The following is a 16,696-nucleotide window of genomic DNA, read 5'->3' on the forward strand; positions in this document are numbered from 1 at the left end:
CAGCACTTCAGCACAGCTGTTAAGAACATGAGAGCCACATAGACCTGGGCTCAAGCCTTGACTATGCCCTCCCTGGCTGTGTGACATTAGACAAGTTATTAACCACCTGAGCCAAAGTTTCAAAATCTTTAAAATGAGGCAAGGACATCTACCTCTCAGAACGGATGTAGGATTAAATAAGATAAAACATGTAAAACTCTTAATAAGTCCTCAGGACACTCTCAGGGTAGCCTGCTAGCAGCGGCTTCCAGCCCCAGGACTATGGTCTGTCCATCTTGCCTGTCTAGCTCCTTTTCTCACCAATGCCCCTTACCTGCTCTGTCCGGGGCCCTGCTAGATCCTACTAACTCTCCTTTAATGATGAGGAAATCGACTTTGAGAGGACGGGGAACATGCCCAACATCATATAGTCAGGAAACAGACCATCACATCCACCTCCAGACTCAAGCCTTAGGGTACACAGTTATTTCTTGATCTAATCTCTCCTATTATTTCATAAGCAATTTAAAAGCAAGCAGAGCAGCTTGTTGCGAAAATTCTTAAAGGTGCAGGCCCTCTCTAGGCAGGCCCAACCCCAAGAGCACACAGCTTGGTGAATAACGTGCTGGGCTATTATCGGTCCCCACCACCACTCACACATGCCCTTGTGCAGTCTACAATCTGCAGAACCTGGCACGGCAGCCCTGTCTCCAGTTGCCTCTTCTTCAGGCTATACTGCAGCCTGCCCCCAAGTGACCTTTGTAAAACTCCCCTCCAGTTATGAAATGTCTTCTACTGTAAAATTCTCACCATTATATAGAGCAGCAGTTCTCAACCTGTGGGTCGCAACCCCTTTGGCAGTCGAATGACCCTTTCACAGGGGTCGCCTAAGACCATCCTGCATATCAGATATTTACATTACAGTTCATAACAGTAGCAACATTACAGTTATGAAGTAGCAACGAAAATAATTTTATGGTTGGGTCACAACATGAGGAACTGTATTTAAAGGGCCAGAAGGTTGAGAACCACTGATATAGAGCTTAATAAAACCCCCCATCTCCAGCATGGCACACACAGGCCTTCCTCATTCTGGCCCCGAGGCTTTGCAACCTGAGCCTACCCTATGCTGCTCCCCAACACGCCCATCCCCAGCCACTCTCTGAACACCCATGAGCCTCCATTCCTCTATGACCTGGAGCATGCATTTCCTGCAGCCCCTCCTCTTCTCTGCTTTTCTGTCTTCTAGCTCAGCCCTGAGACTGATTTCCCTGCCAGCTCTTCAGTGCAGCAAACACCTTTCCCGATTCCTCAGCTGAAATGACTGCCCCTCCTCGGCAGGCCCGGAGCATGTGTGAGTCCACCTTTCCCACCAGCTCACTGGACTCAGGAGGATCCTGCAAGAGTTAGACAGATGGAAGTTGGAATCCTAACTCTAACATTTTCTAGCTGTGTGAATGTGAGCAAGTTCCTTTACCCCCCCGAGTTTCAATAATCCCAATCCCAGAAATTACTGGGAAAACCAAGTGATTAAACACTATGGCTTCCATACTTGTTCAGACAATGGAGCTACACTAAGGGCAGAACGCCATCAAATCTTGATATACTTAAAAAAAGAAAAATGAAGTCAATCTTGATATGTTTATTTGTATCATGTGAACTAAGAACTACTCTACTAGGAGAAAGTATGACTACATTAAATGTATACAGGTTTCTAAATATAAAAAACATACATGTGCACACACATACATGTTTTTAAAATCATCATTCTAAATTTATCAATTAAATGCTTGTTATTTAACTTTTTTTCCCATTTGCTAATTTAACTTAACAAGTAGTAGCAGGTACCAAAAGTTTAATAAAATATAATGGAAGAAAAAAAGTATAGATTAGAAAATTCTATTCATAACTTATTTTGGAGGGGATGGGTCAATAAATATCATTACTCAATTTTACTAGCCAAATACCTCATCTAAGACCACCCATCCAACCCACTGCTCGGCATACCGTACAAGCTAAATAAATGTTACTTGAGTTCTGAATTTGAAACTCAAGTTAAGTTCCTTGAAAGCAAGAGCATATCTCATTAATCTTTGAATAATGAGCTCCTAACACAGTACCTGGCACACAGTAGTTCAACAGATGTTGGTTTAATAAATAAACTTAAAATTGAGAAAGCATGCAAAGGTCTCTAAAACATTTTGCATCTCCAATTAATTTGAATTCAAATTTATTCCAATACATTATATCCTAAAGTCTATAAATGTTCCTTCTGTACCCATTACCTTATCTGAGACAGAGTTTCTTGCGAGGAAGAAATATGTAGGTAGAATCCTTCCTTAAGAACAGAAATATTGATGGAGACAGCTAAGCAGGAGGAACATGTCACCTGCATTCTTGTAATAGAACAAAGGGCCCAAAGAAGACACAATGCTTTATACACAGTACCTGTCAGACAGTAACCCCTACAATTTGAACCACATATTTAGCCCCACAAGCCTCCTATTCAGAAGATGTGTGGTTACAGTAAACACTGCAGAGATTACAGAAGGGCAGTCCTAATCTATTCTCTGTTTGCAAATGAAAAACCTAGCTATTTCTACTCCTCTCTAACTGAAAGCTGAGGCAGCCTCAAATCAACATAAAGCTAAGATCCAACAGTTTCGCTTTCACTAAGAATGATATTATAGATAAATATTTATTAGGATAGGGCCCTGGTCGGGTGGCTGAGTTGGTTGGAGTTTTGCCCTGTGCACCAAAAGGTTGTGGGTTCAATTCCCGGTCAGGGCACATACCTAGATGGTGGGTTCAATCCCCAGTCGGGACTCATATGGGAGGCAACCAATCGATATTTCTCTCTCACATCAAAATCAATAAAAACATATCCTCTGGTGAGGATTTTTTAAATTTATTTATTAGCATAGGAGTTCATTATTTATTGTTAAATGGAAAAAAACAGGGTACCAAATAATTTATGGCATATACTACTCTTTTAGTATTAACATAAACATATGCACATATTAAATAAGATAATAAAATAGAAGCTGTTTTTTTACTTGTTAATCATCCATGGCTAATTTTTCAAAAGTGTATCTATATTTTGTCAACATTACAGACTCAAGTTTCCAGAAATCGACCTCAGATAATTAAATAAAAATACTTGAAAGAGGGAAGACTTGAAAACATATTTGTGATTAAGAAAAAAATAAACGTAGAGGACAGAAGGGAGTTAAGGAGAAGTGCGGAGGTGGTCTGTGGTTCTGAATTTTCCCTAAAACCATGGGCTTGCCTCCTCGAAAAGAAACCAGTCACCAACACATGTAAGCACCCCTGAGAGTGTACAAAGTACTATCAGCACCGTTTGCTCATGGCTTGTAAATTTCAGAAAGGATGTCCCTCCTCCTCCCTTAATGATTACTTCCACATAACTATTTCTTCAGGACGAGATCCATGTGGAGCATAATTATATACTATGACCTCCTTCTTTTATTTTTTGCTAGCTTAAAGGTGAATTATGAACATCCTTTGGTGCATATAAAAATTCACCTATGACATCAGGTTTAGTGAGTAGAGACCTGTTTGCTATGGTCCCTCTGGCAACACAGTGTCTGTCTCAGCTTATTATTGTGATCAAAAGTCCTATAGCTACCTTGCCTCCACAAAATGGAAAAATGACTTTTACAACAATGTCCCAAAGGGAATATTTTGGTATAATGGAAGCAAAATATTTCACCAGAGACTATATTAAATTTTCAAGAGATCCTAAATGATTTGAAAGGCTGTTTAAGCAGCTTACTTTCTGAGACTAAGTTCTATCTCCAATCCAAACACCACTGCAAATATCTGAATCCTGAGGCCCAGAGAATTAATCTTTTGTCCTTTTAATTCCATTTCTGTGAACAGATTGGTGACTTCCAACATAATCCTCTTTCAAATATCCTTCCAAGTTGGAATAACAACTATACCAATAGGATTTCCTTTATTTTAAGGTCAATATGTGAATATAAGACTACAAAATTGAACTAAATAAAAACTGCTATCATTTTTTAAAATTCCATTGCTAACAGTATTTCACTATTGCAATATTTCACTGGAGCAAAGCAACTGTTTTAGGAGGCAATTTTCAAAGTCCTTCCTTTCAATGGACTATATGAGCAGAGACTCAACAGCACTCAGAATTATATTCGTGGTGTGTGAGTACTCTACGTGTGTGTATAATATTTTTTCATTACAAATATCTTATTAAACTTCAAATGGGGTTCATAGTTAAAGACCCTTACCTTATTATTATAATTACTACCAAAAAATACACAATTTAATTATAAGTAAGTTTATAGTAAATACAATCCTATCTAATAATAGACAAACATGGTAATTAACTGTACCCCCGACACGCTTCCCATTGGCTAATCAGGGTGATATGCAAATTAACTGCCAACCAAGATGGCGGCCGGCAGCCAGGCACCTGAAGCGAACAGGAGGCTTGCTTGTTCCAGTGATGGAGGAAGCCAAGGTTCCCCGCCTGCTGCTGCCGGCCTCTGAGCTGCACTCTAAGAAACAATGTTGCAATTATAGAAGCTAAACAAACCCTAGAAACCTGCTTTCAGCCAGCCGGGCCTCAGAGCTGGAGCTGCAACAGTGTTTCAATTATAGAAGCCAAACAAACCCAGATACCTGCTTTCAGCAGCCGAGGTCTCAGAGCTGGAGCAAAGCCTCAGAGCTAAAGCCAGCTCTCAGTTCCAGTGACAGCCATAGAAGGTAAATAAATCCCAGAATAAAAAAAAGAAAAAAAGGAGAGGTTGGGAGCTTCAGTCACCCGCCTGCCTGAAAACGGCCCTCAGCCCCTCACCCACACTGGCCAGGCACCCAAGTGGGGACCCCCACCCTGAAGGGGGTGTGATCAGCTGCAAACAGCCATCATCCCCTCATCCAGGCTGGCCAGGCACCCAAGCGGGACCCGCACCCTGATCCGGGACACCCTTCAGGGCAAACCAGCTGGCCCCCACCCGTGCACCAGGCCTCTATCCTATATAGTAAAGGGGTAATATGAAAACTGACCCCAACAGCAGAAGGACTGGGAATGACTGGTCACTATGACACACACTGACCACCAGTGGGCAGACGCTCAATGCAAGAGCTGCCCTCTGGTGGTCAAGGCGCTCTCACATGGGAGGAGCTCTGCTCAGCCACAAGCCAGGCTGATGGCTGCCAGTACAGCGGTGGTGGTGGGAGCCTCTCCTGCCTCCTCAGCAGCACTAAGGATGTCTGACTGCAGTTTAGGCCTGCTCCCGCTGGCAAGTGGACATCCCTTGAGGGCTGCTGGGCTGCCAGAGGGATGTCTGATTGCCATCTTAGGCCCAATCCCCTGGGGAGCGGGCCTAAACCAGCAGGTGGTCATCCTCTGAGGGGTCCCAGACTGTGAGAGGGCACATGCCGGGCTGAGGGACCCTCCCTCCTCCCCCCCCCCCCGAGTACACAAATTTTTGTGCACCGGGCCTCTAGTCTATATATATAAAAGGCTAAGTGTCCGTCCAACCGGTAGCTATGACATGCACTGACCATCAGGGGGCAGATGCTCAACGCAGGAGCTGCCATGACACACACTAGCCATTTAAAAATAAATGGCACCACGGGCCTGGCGCCAACAAACCAACACTCGGCTTCCCCCAAGTAGGACACAGGCTCCATCACCACCCAGGAGCGACACCCCACCAAATCACAGCCAACGATGTCAAGATCCCATGGTGCAAAATGCGGCCCACAGCCCAGCCCAGCTCGGAAATGATCATCGCTGTGGGCTCTGGGTAATGATGTCACACAACAACTCCCGGCTTCCTCTCCCTAGCAACTAGCCTCCTTGCAGTTTCTTCAGCCCAGGAATGCGACTTGCTTTATAGCCAGGTGCAAACATTTTACACTTCAACCAAATGTCTGTGAAGCGTTTTCTCATGCCTCATCTCATTTGATCCTCACAGAAGTCCTGGAGTAGGTAGATAGGAGATTCAGTGGAATCCTATTTTCTTTTTATTCGCCTATTTTCTTTCTAAAACAGGGAGTTAGAAAGTTTATAAACTTGACCCAACTGAAAAGAAGTAAGAAATGGTGGACCTTGAAAATGACTTCAGGTTTTCTCACTGCGCAGAATATAGTCAAACACTGCTGCAGTTAAATATTTTACCCTTTGTTCTCCCTGTGTGATCTACACTAATAATCCGCTTCATGCTGATATTTGCTGCTGTGTTGCTGACAATTACCTGAAAGAGAAGTTGGGGTGCTTCACTGGGCTGGAAAAAGTTTAGCTACATCAGAAAGCAGGTCTAATTAAGCAAATTTATTCTATATCTATAAAAGGCTAAGTTGACTAGCGCATGCACGATACATATAAAGCTCTCGCTGGCGCTAATTGCATGCATGTTTCAATCTGTCATTGTCGATCATGAAGTTGGTTGACACTTCTATTATAGAGAAAGGGCGAATAGTGATATTAAAATATTTCTTCTAATTAATTTCCTTTCAATGAGCATGAATCTGTGCACCAGGACACTAGTCTAACAATAAAATCTGGTATTATTTAATGTTTCTATAGAACTTCCAGAGCAAAGTTCTTTTCTGCCTTGCTTTACTTTAGCTGCTTCAACTAGTTCATTTGTAGTATCAAATATGTAAAGGAGCTGTAAGACACAAGGCATACCTAGTTTAGAAAACTACCTAGTAAGTAAATGCATGCACAGTTCCTATTGTCAATGGTATTGTTCCTGGAACATGCCAGAAAGAAGGTGTGTGTGTGTGTGTGTGTGTGTGTGTGTGTGTGTGTGTGTGTGTAGTTTTGCTTGCATTCTTATGGGCCATGCATGCTTCCAAGTAGTATCTACAGCAAAGTACAGTGACTGTATTATTTTTAAGGCCCATTTTACCTTTTCAAAAATATCAGAGAATAAAATTAAATTTATATAGTCTCAAGCAATTTTTTCTAAAAGATAGCAAAGCCATTCATACAGGTGTCTCAATTAGCATATCTGAAAGTCCCTCAAAAAGGTATAAAATAATAAAACTGGCAGGTGCACCAAATCTTCCAAGACCAGGCTACATGAAGAACATCTTGAACAAGTGACTCTACATTTTGTTTTCCCTTCTAGACAAGAAAAGAACCAAATGGATTTCATTCTTATTCCAAAAATTCAGAATCAAAGAGCCCATATAAAAGTCTAAAATACCTGAAGCTCATAAAACTGGACTCACTTTTCTGTCACACCACATTGCATCCCTTATTTTTCAAGTTTAATTCATCTACTGCACATCAAATAAAAGGCTTTATTACAACCTTGAGGACTCAGTTTTTGAAACCCAAAAGAAATGGCACAATGCAGAGAGTCATCCAAATCTCTTTAGAAAGTGTTTTTGAAAAGGTCTCCTGAGTCCCTTTCCATGTTTCAAATCCATAAGAATACATAAAGCTTACAAAGTCAGGACAGAAAGAAAGCAGAAAGGCCACAGACCCACTATTAACTTTCTGAGAGGAGTATATCGGAATTTTTTTAAAAAGCTAGTTAGAAAATGACTTACTTTTCCCAGATCTTTGGTACAAAGCTCAAAAGGCAAGTTCCTTTCTCCCACAAAGTCTTGTTAATTAATAGCAATCGCTCAGTGAGGTCAGGCAGCCCAGATGTATCTAAAAATTGTGTAGAGACAAAAATAGTTAAAATTCAAAGTCAGATTAGAAATTAAAAATCAAAACATCCCATTGCTATTCACATCCTCTCTGCATAATTAAAGTGTAGATTTCACTGAATAGCTAAATGATGAGTTTTGTGAGCTACCTTTCTTCCAGAACAACACTAACAAGGCTTGCTAAATCTGGACCGCATTTTGATCTGTTGTCTTATTAAAGTTACTAAAGCAGGAATCAGAGAGGCTTCTTGGCAACCATTCATGGTAAAAATGTCCTTCTCAGGGAGTCATAAAGAGCAACTGAGGGTGGATCTGGACTTCTAATTATTCCGAGACTTGGGAGGAAAGGTCTACCGCAATCACACTTGTGCCTGCACCACCTTCCAAAGGCGCGCTCATCTCACAAACACAGAGGCAGTTTAAACAGACGGGAACAATAACAAAGAAAATCACCAGCAACTTTAATGCCCTTCAGATATATTCCCTTAGGCACCCTTCCCTGCCGCAGGTGGGAATAAGAAGAATCCTGTTATTTTTTTTTTTTCTGATAAAACAGAAAATCCAACAATCTGCATGATAATAACCTGATTTAAAACGTAAGTTACTTCCCCAACACTGCTGTGAATGAATACATACATAATAGCTCATTCACAAGATTACAAAGTTTGAGACGGTGAAACAGATGCCACAGGTAAACCATAACCTCAAGTCTGTGCTCTCCCATTTGGGGCCTTATGTTAAATGTAATTCTAAGAAGCATGATGAACTCCTCTGTGAGCCAGAAGAGGTTGAAAAATAGGTCAATTAGAAGAAGACAGGAAGAACTGCTACAGTAGCAGTCGTAACTGAAAAGCAGGCAGAATCCCAGGAACATCAATAGACATCTTTTATTATTATTGTCATTGTTACTGCCAACACTCATAGTGTTGACTCTCATGCCAGATTCTTGTTTTGCACATATTAACTCTACACAGGATAGACACAAGCAGAATATCTCCTCCACTTCACCGTATTACCACACAGTATACTCAATCCTGCTAAACCTTGTGTTTGTTCCAAGACTGATACAGTAGGAAACAATTTGAGCGTAACTGGAATTTCACATTTGTTTATGCATCGTTTCATTGCAACACTGGGTAATAGCAGAAGACTGCACCCAGGTAGAACCCAGATGTGTAAGTTTAGATAGAATGCAAAAGTCCATGCCTCACACATGCACTAGTGGTCTGTTCCCACAAGCGTGCTATGAGCCACACCCATCCACATTGGGTGCCCCAACCTTCCTTCAGATTTCAGGAGTACCTCACAGGCTGCAACCCTTCCAAACCCTCAGACAAGAAAAGGTCAGGACTTTGTCAAGGTAAAGTGCCATGTTTACTTATTCCTTAACCAACTAATATGTGTAAAATTGTGCTACAATTTGTGATCAGTTCCTATCTTTTTTTTTTTTTTAATGTATCACTAGTAAACACTGATAAAGGTTGTTGAGTGCTATGTCCCTGACCCCATTTATCTCCTAAGTGTTGTGTTGTGGGTTGGGTTCTACTGCATGATTTTGCATAGCATTGTGGTTTTCAGAAATGCATGCATCACATTTTAGCAGAGCCAATTGTACGATAACTAGTGTTTATAACAGGGGTGGGGAATGTCCACCCCACGGGCTGTATAAGGCCCTCGAAATCATTTGGTCTGGCCTGCCAAGGCATTAGAGGTGAGTTACTTAAATGTCTGACCAAATACAGCAGGCTGATTTAAAAAAAAAAAAAAATTTTTTTTTATTAATTTCAGAGAGGAAGGGAGAGGGAGAGAGATAGAAACATCAATGATGAGAGAGAATCATTGATCAGCTGCCTCCTGCATTCCCCCACACTGGGGATCAAGCCCGCAACCCGGGCATGTGCCCTGACTGGGAATTGAATCTTGACCTCCTGGTTTATAGGTCGTTGCTCAACCACCTGCCAGTTGGTCTAGCAGGCTGATTTTTAAGTTGATAATTTTGTATTGGCCCGAGAATGATGTTATAAGTATCCAAATGGCCCTTGGCAGGAAAAAGTTCCCCACCCCTGGTGTATAAGATGGCTTATGATATAAACCAGGAGTTGCATTGTGATTTTTCAAATCTTTTCATTATGTTAAAGGGAATAGCAGCATATATAATACAATGTTAGAAAGATTCTCATTCACAGTGTTTATAATTACCAAGTATGGACTCTTAAGGGTCAGTTTCAGTTATGTGAAAAATTTATTTCTGAGAAGTCCCCTAATGGTGTTAGATAAATAAGGTGTTACTGCACCATTCTTTTCAGACCAAGATGATGGTGTTATAAAGATAGATTCTTGCATATAACAGGGCTTAACCATAATTGATGGAAAGGACAAACTTTAAATTAGTTTATTAAAAAAAGACTCTGGCCGAAACCGGTTTGGCTCAGTGGATAGAGCGTCGGCCTGCGGACTGAAGGGTCCCAGGTTCGATTCCGGTCAAGGGCATGTACCTGGGTTTCGGGCACATCCCCAGTGGGAGGTGTGCAGGAGGCAGCTGGTCGATGTTTCTCTCTCATCGATGTTTCTAGCTCTCTGTCTCTCTCCCTTCCTCTCTGTAAAAAATCAATAAAATATATTTTAAAAAAAAAAAGACTCTGAATTTATCCTTTAAAAAAGTGTAAATTATACATAAAGATATATACTAAGAAGTTTTCTATTATAAGTAATATCATTTCAAGCAATTTGAAAACTTTAAGTATCCAACAATGGATAAACAGATTTTTTAAATTTGTAAGGCATTTAAGTGGGAAAATGTTTTTAAGTAGTGTTCATGGAAATGCAGACTATAAGGCAAAATGTTCAATATGATACCAATTTTATTTCAAAGTATTTACATCTAGAAAAAAAAACTAGAAGTAAAAAATAAGTCAACATGTGAATAGCTGCTTACTACAGATAATAGAATTAGAGTAGAATAATTTTGCTTTCTTTGCATCTCCCTGTGGTACCCAAATTTTCCACAATAATCCTATCTACTTTTCCAATTATAAAATAACAATGTGCTATATAAAAATAAGACTGAGCCATTTGGTGGAAAAATCTCTTTTTATCCCCACTTTAATTTCACACACAAATCCAGACAACAGAATGAAGGCCAGCCCAAGACCCAGGACACCAGAAGCTTTCTCCACAAGTATTAACAGATCTAGTCTTACGACTGTACCCTTAAAAGTATTTTCTAACTCACAGTTCAAGGGCAACCCAGCCCCAACAGGGATGTTCAAAGTATATAAATCCATTACAGAGTTCAAAATATTTGCTTTTATTGGCTAAAACAGTCATGGACTTGGTAAAATCCAGATGAAAGATCTTTAAATTATAATTGTATACAAACTGTCTTAATGTCTGAAGGAAATTCTATATTGAATGAAGAAATTGTGTTCTGGATAAAGCTCCTTTCAAATAAGAGCAAGAAGAAAGAAATACAAGGAGTGATGGATTTGGGCACAGGGATGAATGTTCAGTTTTGTTTTGTTTTAAATATACTTTATTGATTTTTTACAGAGAGGAAGGGAGAGAGACAGAGAGCTTGAAACATCGATGAGAGAGAAACATCGACCAGCTGCCTCCTGCACACCTCCCACTGGGGATGTGCCCGCAACCCAGGTACATGCCCTTGACCGGAATCGAACCTGGGACCCTTCAGTCCACAGGCCGGCGCTCTATCCACTGAGCCAAACTGGTCAGGGCTCACTTGGGCAGTTTTAAATAGAAAGTGAGAACAGAGAGATTGATCTTTATAATCTCCAAAGGAACTTAGTTATATTAAAAATGTTCCCAACCACGCCCTGACCGGTTTGGCTCAGTAGGTAGAGGGTCAGCCTGCGAACTCAAGGGTCCCAGGTTCGATTCCAGTCAAGGGCATGTACCTTGGTTTCGGGCACATCCCCAGTGGGGACTGTGCAGGAGGTAGCTGATGGATGTTTCTCTCTCATCGATGTTTCTCTCTATCCCTCTCCCTTCCTCTCTGTAAAAAATCAATACAATATATATTTTTTTAAAATGTTCCCAACCATGATGGAATTTGACTTTGAAAATAATCCATTTGCCAAAAGTGGTGACTCGAGTCAGGAGTGCGTTTAGTTAATCCCATCGGCTGAAATCACATAAGAACTGGATGGTGATAGTGCTCAAGAGTCAAATTGGCCCCCACCCACCAGAGTTCACTCACCTGCACTTGTTAGCAGCACATTTAAATGATGTGTCCCTTTCCATTTTCAGTTTAACCTTCTCGCATATCATACAGCCAGTAACTATTTTGTATAGAGCAGCTGCTTTACTATGACTCTCCAATCTCAAAAAATGTACTGAAGATTAAAAGTCAGTGTGTGTGTGTGTGTGTGTGTGTGTGTGGTTTTATTTCATAAAACTACAAAGCATCTGAAAGATTAGATGTATATACACCTGAATAATAACCATATTCCTGCTGCACAAACCATAGATGTAGTAGTCATTACTTCTTTGTTTTCTTTCAAAAAATGCTGACTTCCATAAAAACACACACACACACACACACACACACACACACAAAAACAAAGCCCTTCTGTTTCAAATCTGCTTTTGTATTTTTAAGCATTTTCATAGATTCCTTAGCAAATGGAAACAAAAGCTACTGGCATCGTGTTTTGTTTTGTTTGAAAGAACAGAATAGGCAAATGAACATTTTAATTATGCTATTACTTATAAAAATAGATCACAGAGGAGATATTGAGTTCCAGAAAAATCAGTCAGTTCAAGTTCAAGATCCCCCTCGGAGACTATCATTTTATCAAATGCATGCTGATTACTTTGGAAAATAACTTGGGAACTCTTGGTTTCTGTGTCTCACAAGTTGCTGCACATAGGCACTTTTAATAATTTGCAACCAAATATTATAATTAGCAAGTAAACTCAGATATTATACTCAACTGTGAGTACTCAAAAAAAATCTATGAATTTTAATATTTAAAGGAAGACATGCTGAAATATACACCCATCTCTACATGCCTCACACTGACTGAAAATGTAGAGCACTGAGGAATTCTCAGTATGAAACCTATATTTCTTAAAGTGCTGCAAGAATTAGCATATGCATAGCTCAGGGGAATACAGTCTCATAGCATTACCGGATATTAAAAAAAGGGCAACCAATGTTTTCAGAGTCTACCTGGAAAACAAGCAGAAATTGTTTTCTCGGGCTCTCTAGTCTCTCTCTGGTCAGAATTCCACCATAATCTAAACTGGTCTTTGGCACCATCGCAGGTCATTTTTTGTATCACTGTGCCACTTCCGGTCCAAAGCCCAAAGACCTTCACTTTCAATGACCTCCTCCTCTCACTGGTTCTTTCCTTCTAATTTCTAAACTCCCAATACTTCCATAAAATATTTTAGCAGAAGTTCAAGGGTGGGGAGCTTAAACAAATGATGAGTGACGTTTAACTTTTTCTGGATTATATGCATATTTAAGGAAAATTACCCAGATTTTGGTTTCTAAATATTTTGGTTTCTAAATATTTCTAAATATTTCTCCAGATTTTGGAGAAATAGTTGGGGACAGGCCTGAGCTAAGAAAAGTACAAGATAAGCCTAGAACATCTTTTTATGCCAGAAAGCAAGACATGCTCAACTATTAATGGAGACATGACAAAAAGACATAGGAGCTGGTCATCATTTTGAACAACAAAATGAAATGGATGAATTAGAACACACTGAATACAAAAGAACCATTTACCCATAGATATTCATGAAAAAGAGGGTAGTGGGAAGCTCATCTTTATTTTTAAAATGCGAGTTAATAAACACCAAAGAATAGCAGAAATAGAAAATCCTACTTTACAACCAGCGAGGCAATTATTGATTCACTCAAGGATCATTAATGGATGCTAAAGCCACAAGGGGAAAGGTTGCTGTGGGACAGGACACTCAGTCTCAGAGTATCACCCCGCAGAATACTTACCTCTTACCTAAGAGAAAAGGTACCTTGAGCTCAGTTATAGGATAACTGAACGTATGTGTCTCCACAGGCGCTATGTGGTATGTCTGTCAAAATGCTTAATCTGTATGTAACCAAAGTAACAAACAAATCCAGATTGTGGTACTTTCTACAAGACAACTGTCTTGGAATCTTCCAAGGTATCAGTGCTGGGAATGACAACAACAAAACAAAACAAAAACAGGGTGACTGTTTTAGATGGAAGGGAACGAAAAAGAGAAAATGCAACGAATGACTGATGAGTCTTGGATGAGGAGAGAGGTTAGAAAAGACATTAATGGAATAATTTAGGAAGTTTAAGTAGGTATTCAAATATTATCTATATGTGAGATAATATTTCTAGGTGATAATAGTATTATCAGTTAGGTGGAAGAATATTCTTGTGCTAAAGGTCATATCTCTACAACTAATTCAAATGGTTCAGCAAAAAAATTAAGTGTGTGTGTGGAGAGAGAGAGAGAGAGAGAGAGAGAGAGAGAGAGAGAGAGAGAGAGAGAGAGAGAGAGAAACAGAGAGATACAGAGATAAAGAAAACTTGGAAAAATGCTAGCATCTTCTATGGCAGGGTAGTCCTAACATAAAAGAGTAACCATGGTTACTTCAGGCTGTATCTATTCTGTATAAAGAGAGATCATAAAAGAGTTTATGTTTGAAAGGAAACTGACACAAACAGGAATACAGTCCACTGGTGTTAGAGCATTCAGTTCATTTTCCAAAAAACTTTTTCCATTTCAGAATTCAAAAATCTTTTTCCGATTCATTTCTGTTCTGCAGCAATTAATGGATGTTAGCTGGGAGAAGGAGATTGAAAAAGAAAAGAAACCCAAGGGAGAGGAAAACAAGGGTCAAGATTAGCAACAGGAAAGTTCAGTTCTCCTGCACCCATTCTGAAGAAGAGTTAGGTCTCCAGGTTTTAAAAGCTCTGCCTTGGTTCCCATCTGACGAGAAACCCGGTGTGGCTGTGGGCATCTCCAACGAGGCAGAAAGAGCCCCTTAGCAAGATGTACACTGACTTCATCCCGTGCCCACCTCTGGTCAAGCGTAGAACAGGGCCAGGCACCTGAATTACGAGCCTTGTGAGCAAACACACATCCCAGACCCACAGCTTTCAGCAGCTGCCCCAACTCAATGTGCCTGACATGGAAATTCCTCCCCCCAACCCCCGCCACAAACTTGATCCCTCGTTTCTGTTACCTCTTTCCTTCATCTATCCAGTCTCAAAACTGCAGCTTTATCTTTTACTTTGGTTCCCAATGGCCCATTTTTCACACCCTTCTTTCTCGTCCACATCCTCAAAGCCATGTTGGCCACAAGGTCCCTCAGAGTCCAGGCAGAAATGACCTCTCTTTTCTTTGTTCTTACTCAATATTTCTGCCTATGGCACTCACTTGGCACTTTTTAAAAATCCCTTCACCACATAGCATTGATTCTGCACCCAAAGCAAGTAAGTGGTTTGCTCTGTTACTTTATTTTAAATCACTTCAATTCTGTGAAGTAGTTTATGTTATTTTATCCCTACTTTACCCAAGAAATGGCTACTCAGACGGGTGAAATAAACTTGTTCAAGGTCACAAAGTTGTGAAGCTAATATTCAGACCCTGCTGTTCAGGTTCTACCCCAATACCAACGTGCTTCGAATTGTCATTTATAGTTTTAAACACGGTCTCCTGTCCTTAAATCCAGCAAACCATCCTTGAAGGAAGGGATCCAGCTTATCCAACTTTGTGCTCTCTCCAGAGCCAAGCATGCTTGTAACTCATGTTTACTGATTCATATTTAAAGACTCAGCCCAGAGCCCTGGCCAGTGTGGCTCAGTGGTTGGGCATTATCCTGTGCACCAAAAGGTTGCCAGTTCGATTCCCGGCCAGGGCACATGCCTGGGTTGCAGGCTCCGTCCCCAGTGGGGGGCATACAGGAGGCAGCCAATAGATGTTATGCTTCTCACATTGATGTTTCTCTCTCCCTTTCTCTCTAAAAATCAGTTTAAAATTTTTTTAAGGAAGACTCAGTCCAGAGACCATTTGTCTTTCTGACTTCCAGCCCCCATCCCTACAGAACGAACCACTCTGTCCTCCTGGCCTCTGTATGCTTCTACTGCAGTATATGCAAACCTTTTTTCCCACTGAATTTACTGGGTGACACTGGTCACTAAAATCATATAGGCTTCAGGTGTGCAAGCTTGAACTACAGGGTGCATGACAGCCACATGTATGCCTGGAACAGAGTAGGCACTTAACAAATGCTCAATGAATGAAATGTTTACACATGAGACAGTTGGGTTTCTCAACTGGGTTGCTATGCCTTGCTAACAAAAATTTATGATCTCATGTTTTATCTTTACCATATATGGAGGGAATTATTTTAGACTAGAGGAGCAGAGGGGAAATGGAAAAGAACAGTGAGTACAGGTCTTGGCCCTTTGGGGCATGTCCACTTCACCTGCTGCCCGGGGTATACTGTATTCTAGAGCTTACAACTTGTATGTGTAATAGCATTCAATACAAATTATGATTCAGTATGTCTGAGACAGAGCCCAAGATTTCACATTTCTAACAAGCTTCCAAGAGATGGTAATGTAGGTGATCTACAGACACGTTTATGAGTAGCAAAAAGTTCTAGACAGTTGTAGTGAAATGATGCCCATTTAAAGAGATATAGCCCAGCGGCATGGCTCATGACTCAACACTGGTTGAGTGTTGACCTATGAACCAGGAGGTCACAGTTTGATTCCCAGTCAGGGCACATGCCTCCTCAATGGGAGGTGTGCAGGAGGTAACTGATCAGTGATTCTCATTGATGTTTCTATCTCTCTTCCCCTCTCCCTTCTTCTCTGAAATATTTTCTTTTTAAAAAAAGAGAGAGATTTCATGTAAACTAAAATGACAAGACATAAATTCACTGACTGTTAATTCTAGCTGCCTCTGGGTTTCTGCTTTCTGCTTTTCTTTAACTCCCTAGTATTCTATAATGACTCTTGCTGACGGAAATAAAAATTTTAAATGCTATATATACATGCATAAAAACCTGTAGAGT

At 40.5% G+C, this 16,696-nt stretch overlaps 1 protein-coding gene across 12 annotated transcripts in view; it reads right to left on the reverse strand.

The window, feature by feature from the left end:
• The window catches only part of APBB2 (amyloid beta precursor protein binding family B member 2), a 323,648-nt gene that overhangs the window by 214,066 nt on the left and 92,886 nt on the right, over window positions 1-16,696 (reverse strand). For 11 of the 12 annotated variants that reach the window (XM_036332260.1, XM_036332188.1, XM_036332170.1 and 8 more), the window contains exon 3: window positions 7,543-7,648. The exons of the other annotated variant lie outside the window; for it this stretch is intronic. The gene's annotated coding sequence lies outside the window, so the exon portion shown is untranslated. The remainder of the gene's footprint in view (window positions 1-7,542; window positions 7,649-16,696) is intronic. 12 annotated transcript variants of the gene reach the window in all.

The sequence above is a fragment of the Myotis myotis genome, unplaced genomic scaffold, assembly GCF_014108235.1.
Source record: "Myotis myotis isolate mMyoMyo1 unplaced genomic scaffold, mMyoMyo1.p scaffold_m19_p_1, whole genome shotgun sequence".
NCBI lineage: Eukaryota > Metazoa > Chordata > Mammalia > Chiroptera > Vespertilionidae > Myotis > Myotis myotis.